Genomic DNA, 8,204 nt, shown 5'->3' with positions numbered 1-8,204 from the left:
ACTCTAATTCCAAAAGGTGTTACCACAAACTGCCGGGTGCCAGGCCGTGGGGTGGGAACTGGGGGTGAGAAGGGGAGGGAGGAAACGCAACCTCTACATCAAAGAGCTCTTGGGGCCTCCAGGGAGGGGTGGGGAGCCAACGCTCTGCTAGAGACACAGTCACCACCAGTAGGGAGACAATGAGGCAACCAGGGTGACAGGCCTCCACCCTGTGGCTGGGAAAGGGGGTCTACAGAAGAGGGCTCTATTATCAAGTAAATGAGGAAAACACTGAATTAAATAAGGCTAAATACAGGTGCTCAACTAGAAGACTTCTCAGAGCCTTGAATATGCCGACATGCAACCTGAATCTCCAAGAGAGAATTGAGATGTGGTATTTCCTAAAATTAATGCACTGCCAAGCCCTTTCTTTGAGGAGCAAACCTACTTTAGATTTGCAGAGCCGAGCAATTCCCTACGTTATTAAAGACTCTGTGAACATCCTTTTTAGTGGCTATATAATATGTATAAACCATCACTTATTATTTATTTGCTTATCTTTTCTCCCATTGCTGGGCACTTAGGGGCCCGGTTTTTCTCTCCTCTTTTCTTTTCCTGCCTATAATTTAACAAGAGGGCTTAAGCATTAGGGGAGCAAAGTCCAAAAAGTGCTCCAGTAGCAGCTGTTGCTACTGAGCCTCCTGGATTTCACTGCTCCGTGGAGCCTGGGGGAAGAGCCCCGCCTCCCCACTGGGGCAGGTGGCTGGTCATCATGGCAACCAGAAGGGCTGGGAAGAGGCAAGATGCTGACAGGTGGGGCTACACGAAGAAGCCCCCAAGGCCAGGCAGCTGGGAGCCTGCAGTGCTGAGGCTGACCAGACCTGACTGTTGCGGGACCCCTGGCAATGATGGATGGGCCTCTAAGCTGCTTTGACTTTCTTCATGGCTCCCGGCACCACCACGCTACCAGGACCCTCAGCCAGAAGCCTCTTTCTCCCATTGGGACAAAGTGGGAGACAGGAAGTAGTGAGGAGCTGGAAAGGTGGGTGGCTGGGGGGTCGATCGGCCCACATTCTCGCCTCAGTGTCCTGCCATGTCTCCAGAGTTTCCCCACTTGTTTTCATTGGATGGAGAATTTTCTTCTATGTGTTTCTTAACGTGCTTTGAATTGTAGGCTCCTCAAGGACGTTTTAACAGGGATCCCCTTTTGCACAGTTGCCTGTAAGAGGATGAGGTTTCTGGGTGAGAGGAGATCTGGTCTTCTTGGGACCCTCCCAGGGGCGCAATGTGCAGGAGGGCCATGCGTGTCGCAAGGACCAGTGTCCCAAGGGCCTCTCAGGCTCCATGAATGCTGTAAGCAACACTTCTCCACAAGAACTTGGTGCTTCCCGGCCTGTGCGATCTTCATTCTTTAACATTTTTTTTTAACATTAAAGCAATACAAGTTATGTTCACCAAACTGAAGTCAGCAGTCACCCTTGGGGTGGGGGTGGGGGTGACCCTGGGGAGGGGACAAAGGCAGCCTCTCAGTTTTTATGCCATATACCTTGTACCCTCAACATCTTACAATAAGCACTTATTTCTGTATTACTTTTACAATTTATAGTTTAATTTTTAAAAAACAGGAATGTGGGAGGGAGGAAAAATCTGCGCCATAATCCATTAGCTGAAGCAATCAATGTGAATACCTGAGCGTTTTTCTTCCAGGCTTCCAAGAAGGAATTTGTTGTGAATACACAGCGAGCTGCTTTATAGTAGCAGAGCTCAGCTAAGGGCTCTCTGTGCTGTAGCCGGACCTGGCAGAGATTTAAGCAGCAGCCACTGTCAATTTCCCTCAAAACTGCCTCCTCACACATGCCAGCCTCTCCTGACTGGAAGGACACACAAAACTGGCACAACATGGGTGGGATGGAGTGGGTGTTTTCAGAGGGGCTGGAAGCCCCTAGAAGCTCTCTCTCTCCTTGGCCTGACTGGGCGGATCTCCAGAAAACCTCGCTCTCTTGGCATTGGCATAGCCTCCAGGGACCTCCCCAGCGTTCACTTCTTCCGACCTTTGCTTTGGATTCAATTCTTGTTCTTGGCCGTCGCCCTAGAACTGGATGCTTCGGTCTGACTCTTGTCTCAGATCTTCTCTCAGCCCCTGCCCCAGTTTCCCTTTGCTGGGACCCTGCCCTCCCATTACTCCAGCTGGAGGCAGATGCCTCTGGTGCATCCTCCTTCCCCTACTGAGCTCAGAGTCCCTTCCTGTATCTGCTAAACTTTCTAAGGGCCTGTGGCTGTAGCAAGATGTCCACATAAGGGACAAATTGGATGCTGGAAAGCCCATGTAATGGGATTCAACTTGGATGGACCTGTGTGGTTTTCTCATGCCCCTCAAACCACCTCACAGCTCTCCCCAAACCCATTCAATTTGTTGGGGGCTTTGGGAAGCTGAGAGAAGTCCCAGGCCAGGCTCCCTCTAGGGTCTCAGGACATTCCCCCAAGAGGGAGACACCCGGTTCCAGGTTGAGCCAGCTCACCCTCCCAGAGGAACCAAGCGCAATGAACTCATGTTTTGATCATGGCCCTTGGGAGCTGCTCTTGAGCTGGTTAAACAGGCAGGAGGTAAACACGCACTGAGGAGACCGACTTGGGCTCCCTGTGCAGCAGGTTTAGTTATAATGATGACAGAATAACAGGGGAGGGACACAGGGAAAAAGCCCTCTTACCAGCACCCCCCTTCCACTGCTGGGTGTGTACGGGCCCCCTTGTGCTCCCTCTGGGTGACTTCCCACAGTGTGGAGTGGTTTCTTCCCTCCTTCATTTTGTTCTGATTACAAAATTAATATTTCATTGTGGCAAACTTGGAAAATGCAAAAAGTGTAATGAACAAGACAAAAATGTCCCTGAATTGCTCTATTCACTCTCTTTCACATTCAGCAGCCTTATTTTCAGTACAGCACTTATCAGCCTCTGAATTCATCTTGTTCATTTATTTGTTCGCTTGTTTACTGTCTACTTCTCCCCCACCACAATCTTAAATGTCTCTCTTTGATTTTGAAAGAGGAAGAGGGCAAGTGGGGGAGGGACAGAGGGAGAGAGAGAATCCTAAGCAGGCTCCACACCCAGTGCAGAGCCTGACGTGGGGCTCGATCCCATGAATTGTGAGATCATGCATGATCTGAGCCGAAATCAAGGGTTAGATGCTTAACTGACTGAGCCACCCAGGTGCCCCAATGTCTGTCTTTCTTTCTTTCTTTCTTTCTTTCTTTCTTTCTTTCTTTTTCTTTCTTTCTAAGCTTTTGCCATTGGGCTTTTGTTTGGTTGGTTGTGTGGACACAATGTATACAAGTTGAGTTGCACAAAAGTCCAAGGAAGAGTCTGTCTTAAGTCTATCTTGTAAACAGCTAATGCCCAGGGCCCAGGAAAAGGCTGGGCACGTGGGAGGTGCTTCATTGCATATCTGATGAATGAATGAGTTCAGGGCAATGTGTAGATTTTCACTCAGTTGTGATCACCCAGTTCGTGTTATTTTGTATGCCAATTTCTTTATGTGTTTCATGCAGTTGTGGTGGATGGCAGGAGAGAGGGTGGCTCTGGACAGGGAAAGGAACAGGCCATCTAATGACTGTGATGTCAGAGTCACACATCTGCCCCATGCAGGGACATCTCCTAACTCTTTGGGGTTGTTTGTACAGAAATCTGAGGCTAATTGAACTTGCTCAAGGTCTTGCAGCTGGACAGCAGTGGAGTCAGGTCTAGAACCATAATAAAAGCTTCATCTTTTAGAAAAAAACATATCAAATCAGAGATATGAGTTACACTTTTAAGGCAGCTTTTAACTTAAAAGCTCTGAAGCACATCTCGGGGACCTCAATGTCCTTTTCATTCAAATACTGTTCCATCAAAAGACTTAGTCTGTGCTGATAATAAGATGGGTTTCACAAGATTGGATCTGACAAAGAGGTGCGGTTAGGTGATTAATTAACTGAAGCAGAGATTTGGGAATTTAAAATTTGGCGACCTTTGTTCTCCCTCAATGCAAGAAAAGATTTCTCTTGCCATCAGGCTGGTTTAATGTATGGTTGCCTTTATCCATCTGAAATGGAAAGCTATAGGTTTGTAAAACACATTTTAGAGAACTGTGAGAAATTTTGGTTAAGGAAGGAGATGATTAATACTTCAGCGTCTGTATATACTCACCACTTCAAAATAAATCTATCAGTTGTACTTGTTAATTAAAATAAATTTTGGACACCTGGGTGGCTCAGTCGGTTGAGCGTCCGACTCGGTTTCAGCTCGGGTCATGGTCTCACGGTTCATGGGTTCGGGCCTCACATCAGGCTCAGGATTCTCTCTCTCCTCTCTCTCTCAAAATAAATAAATAAGCTTCCAAAAAAAAAAAAAATTTCCACACCTCTCTGGGTCTTTGCTTTCCACACCAAGAAATATCTCAGAGTGGCTTTTGAGATGACTTTTGCACCTGCTGTCTCCCACCAGCGACAGTTCACAACTGTGATCCAACAGAACAGCTTCTGACAGTTTGTAGTTTAAAATCCCACATAGGTCTTTCTGTTCTCCAAATCCGTGCTCTTTCCAGCTGCCTCCTCCGATGCCGTCAGCATTCTTGCTGGTCACCTACAGCCATCAGCATTTACAAAGCCAGAATACTAGATCTGGTCTGGATTTTACTTCACAGACCAAGTCGTCATTTTAATGAGAGGCCTTAGCGTTTTGTCTCTGCATTGCTGCTTGTGTTTCTGGGGTTTCTGGGGAGTTTCCTCCAGCCCTGTTCTGGCACCAGGGGTAGCTTGACTGGTCCACCCACATCAAGGGCGAAGTCTTGCCCGCCCAAGGAGCCTCCTTGAGAAACCCATGCCCCCCCACGCCCACCCCGTGGGCTGTAGTTCTCAGAGAGTCCCTTGCCCCAGGATGCTTTCCTTGCTCAAAGGCATTTCCCTAGGGCACATCAGGGGCTTGGGGAGGTGGGGAGGGGGTGTGGCTGGGGGAAGCTGAGCCCTGGAGACTCATTCTCAGGATACTTGGTTCTGCAGGGAAGGAAAACCACCTCCCTGGAGCCTCCTCCCTCCTCAAAGGAGGAATTCAGTGAGGCAGAAATTAAGAAAACCCTCCATCTGGGGACACAGGCATGTGACTGGAGAGAACAGACATGAAGAAGTCACCCTCTTTACAGATGGCTAACAGAGGGTAGAGTTACCCTGAGTTAAATAGTGAACTGCAGATTTTCATTTTCACCAAAAACTTCCATCTCATTTTTAAAAAATGTTTATCCATTTTTGAGAGAGAGCAGGGGGAGGGGCAGAGAAAGAGAGGGAGGCAGAGGATGTGAAGTGGGCTCTGTGCTGATAGCAGAGAGCCCGATGCAGAGCTCAAACTCACAAACCGTAAGATCATGACTTGAGCTGGAGTAAGAGCTTAACCTCTACTGGGCCACCCAGGAGCCCCCCAGTCTCATTAAAACAAAAAATTTTTTTAAATGTTTATTTACTTTTGAGAGAAGGTGGGGAGGGGCAGAGAGTGAGGAAGACAATCTGAGGCAGGCTCCAGGCTCTGAGCTGTGTGCACAGAGCCTGACTCAGGGCTTGAACTCACAAACTGCAAGGTCATGACCTGAGCCTAAGTCGGATGCTTAACTGACTGAGCCACCCAGGCGCCCCTCCCTCAGTCTCATTCTTAATGCCAATTACCTGGGGAAAAATCATGAGATCCTCTATTCCACTCCCAAAAGCTCTGTTTTACAAGAACAAATCAGTCAATTGACATTTACTGAACATCTACTAGGTACCACTTACTTTTTCGCATATACTATCTCATTTGTTCCCAGTGACAATTTATTTTAAGTAGGAATTTTCCCATTTTACAGATGAGAAAACAAAGTTTTGCAAGTGTTAAAATTAAATTATTGTTATTATACACAGCCATGAACACGAGGGAATAAAAATGACATCTTTGGCTTCTACCCTGACAGCAGAGAATCTCTCCTCAATCAGTTTGGTTTTTTTTCAATATTTATTTATTTTTGAGATGGAGAGAGACAGAGCATGAATGGGGAAGGGTCAGAGACAGAGGGAGACACAGAATCTGAAACAGGCTCCAGGCTCTGAGCTGTCAGCACAGAGCCCGACGCGGGGCTCGAACTCACAGACCGTGAGATCATGACCTGAGCCGAAGTCGGACGCTCAACCGACTGAGCCACCCAGGCGCCCCTTTCAGTTTTAAGTTCACAGTGTTTATTCTTCATTTTTAATTGTAGTAAAATACACATAACATAAAACTTACTATTCATTTTTTTTAAAGTTTATTATTTTGAGAGAGCATGAGTGGGGGAGGGGCAGAGAGAGGGAAAGAAAGAATCCCAAGCAGGCTCCACACTGTCAGTGCAGATCCTGATGCAGGGCTCGAGCTCATGAACTGTGAGATCATGACCTGAGCTGATAACAAGAGTTGGATGCTTAACCAGCTTAGCTATCCAGGTGCCCCTCTTACTCATTTAAAGAAAAAATGGAAACAAAAAAAGAATTTGCATGTTATTCTTGCACAGGGGCCATGCTAATCTTCTCTTAATTCCAATTTTAGTCCCTGCACTGCCAAAGTAAGCACCCATCTTACTCATTTTTTATTTATTTTTCCAGAGAGAGAGAGAGAGAGAGAGAGAGAGAATCTTAAGCAGACTCAACACTCAGTAGAGAGCCTGATGTGGGGCGCGAGCCCACATCCCTGGGATCATGATCTGAGCTGAGATCAAGAGTCGGACGCTCCACCGACTGAGCCACCCAGGTGTCGTCCACCTTATGCATTTTTAAGGGTACAGTTCAGTAAGAACATTCATACTTTTGTGCAACCATCACCACCGTCCATCTCCAGAACTCCTTTCATCTTGCCAAGCTAAAACTCTGTATCCATTGAACACTAGCTCCATATTGCCCCCTCCTCCTGGTCCATGGCAATCACCTATTTTCTATTCTGTTTTTTGTCTCTAAGAATTTGATGGTTCTAGGTACCTCTTATAAGTGGAATCATACAGTGTTTGTTTTTGTCACTGGCTTCTCTCACTTGGCATAATGTCTTCAAGTTTCATCCATGTTGTAGCACGTGTTAGGATTTGCTTCCTTTTTAGGGCTGAGTAGTATTGCACCGTACATGCAAACTGCATTTTGCTGATCCATTCATCCATCAATAGATACTTGGGTTGCTTCTACACTTTTGATTATTGTGAATAATGCTATGGACATCAGTGTACACATAATTCTTAGAGACCCTGATTTCAAGTCTTTTGGGCATATACCCAGAAACAGAATTGCTGGATCGTATGCAAATTCAGACTGACAACCAAGTGGCAGTGAGGATGTGGAAGAACTGGTATATTCATACACTGTTGGTGGGAATGGAAACTGCTACAATCACTTTGGAAAACTGTGACAATATATCTTAAAACTAAATATAGGTATAACCTATAATCTAACCTTCCTACTCCCAGATTTAAATAACCGACAGAAAAGTGTATGTATGTGTCCCAAAACCCGTGTTCAAGAATGTTCAGGGCGGCACACTTTGTAATAGTTCCAAGGTAAAAAAATTATGCATCTACAGTAGAATGGCTACATACAGTGTGATTATTCATACAAAGAAATACTCCAGAGTGATGGTTCTCAGACGTCTGTGTGCATCAGAATCACCCAGAGAGCTTGTTATACTGATTGCTGGGCTCCATCTGCCTGTCCCCTGCCACCTCACAGAATGTATCTCACATTTCTCCTCCTTAGCTGCTCTTATCATTGTTGAAGATGGCTGTCAGCCGCTCCCTGAGTATTCTCTCCTCCCCCACATCAGCAAGAGTGGGGACAAAAGCAGCATAAGAAGACTGATTTCTGACCATTAGCACAAACACAAAAATCTCTCTTCTGCCAGGTCAGTCCTGCACTCCTGAATTTGCTGACATACTTATAAACTTAACTTCCCATAACTCTGACAACATAATTAGAGCATAATTAGGACAGAATTATGGTGCCCAGCTTTATCCATGTTTTATAAAGAAGGAATTGACCATTAGCTTTATTAACTGCAAGGTCTTCCTGCTAGGCAAAAGTAGAGAAGAGATTCAAACCTGTATCTTCTGACTCTGGGTTTAATGATCCCTCCTCCACAGCTGGCTGTGTCCCCAGAATGCCAGCCATGCTTCTCCCTCTTCTCCATCTATCCAGGTGCTACCAAGTTCCAGGTCTAAG

General features: G+C 46.3%; 1 non-coding gene across 1 annotated transcript; it reads right to left on the bottom strand.

Moving 5' to 3' along the window:
- Positions 1–6,475: 6,475 nt before the first annotated feature.
- LOC125927700 (U6 spliceosomal RNA) lies at positions 6,476–6,579 on the bottom strand. The gene has a single exon (XR_007459393.1). It is a non-coding gene; the product is annotated as a U6 spliceosomal RNA (small nuclear RNA).
- Between the last annotated feature and the right edge of the window lie 1,625 nt (positions 6,580–8,204).

The sequence above is a fragment of the Panthera uncia genome, chromosome E1, assembly GCF_023721935.1.
Source record: "Panthera uncia isolate 11264 chromosome E1, Puncia_PCG_1.0, whole genome shotgun sequence".
Lineage (NCBI taxonomy): Eukaryota > Metazoa > Chordata > Mammalia > Carnivora > Felidae > Panthera > Panthera uncia.
The sequence above is the reverse complement of the archived record's forward strand: the minus strand, read 5'-3'. Positions and strand labels throughout refer to the sequence as shown.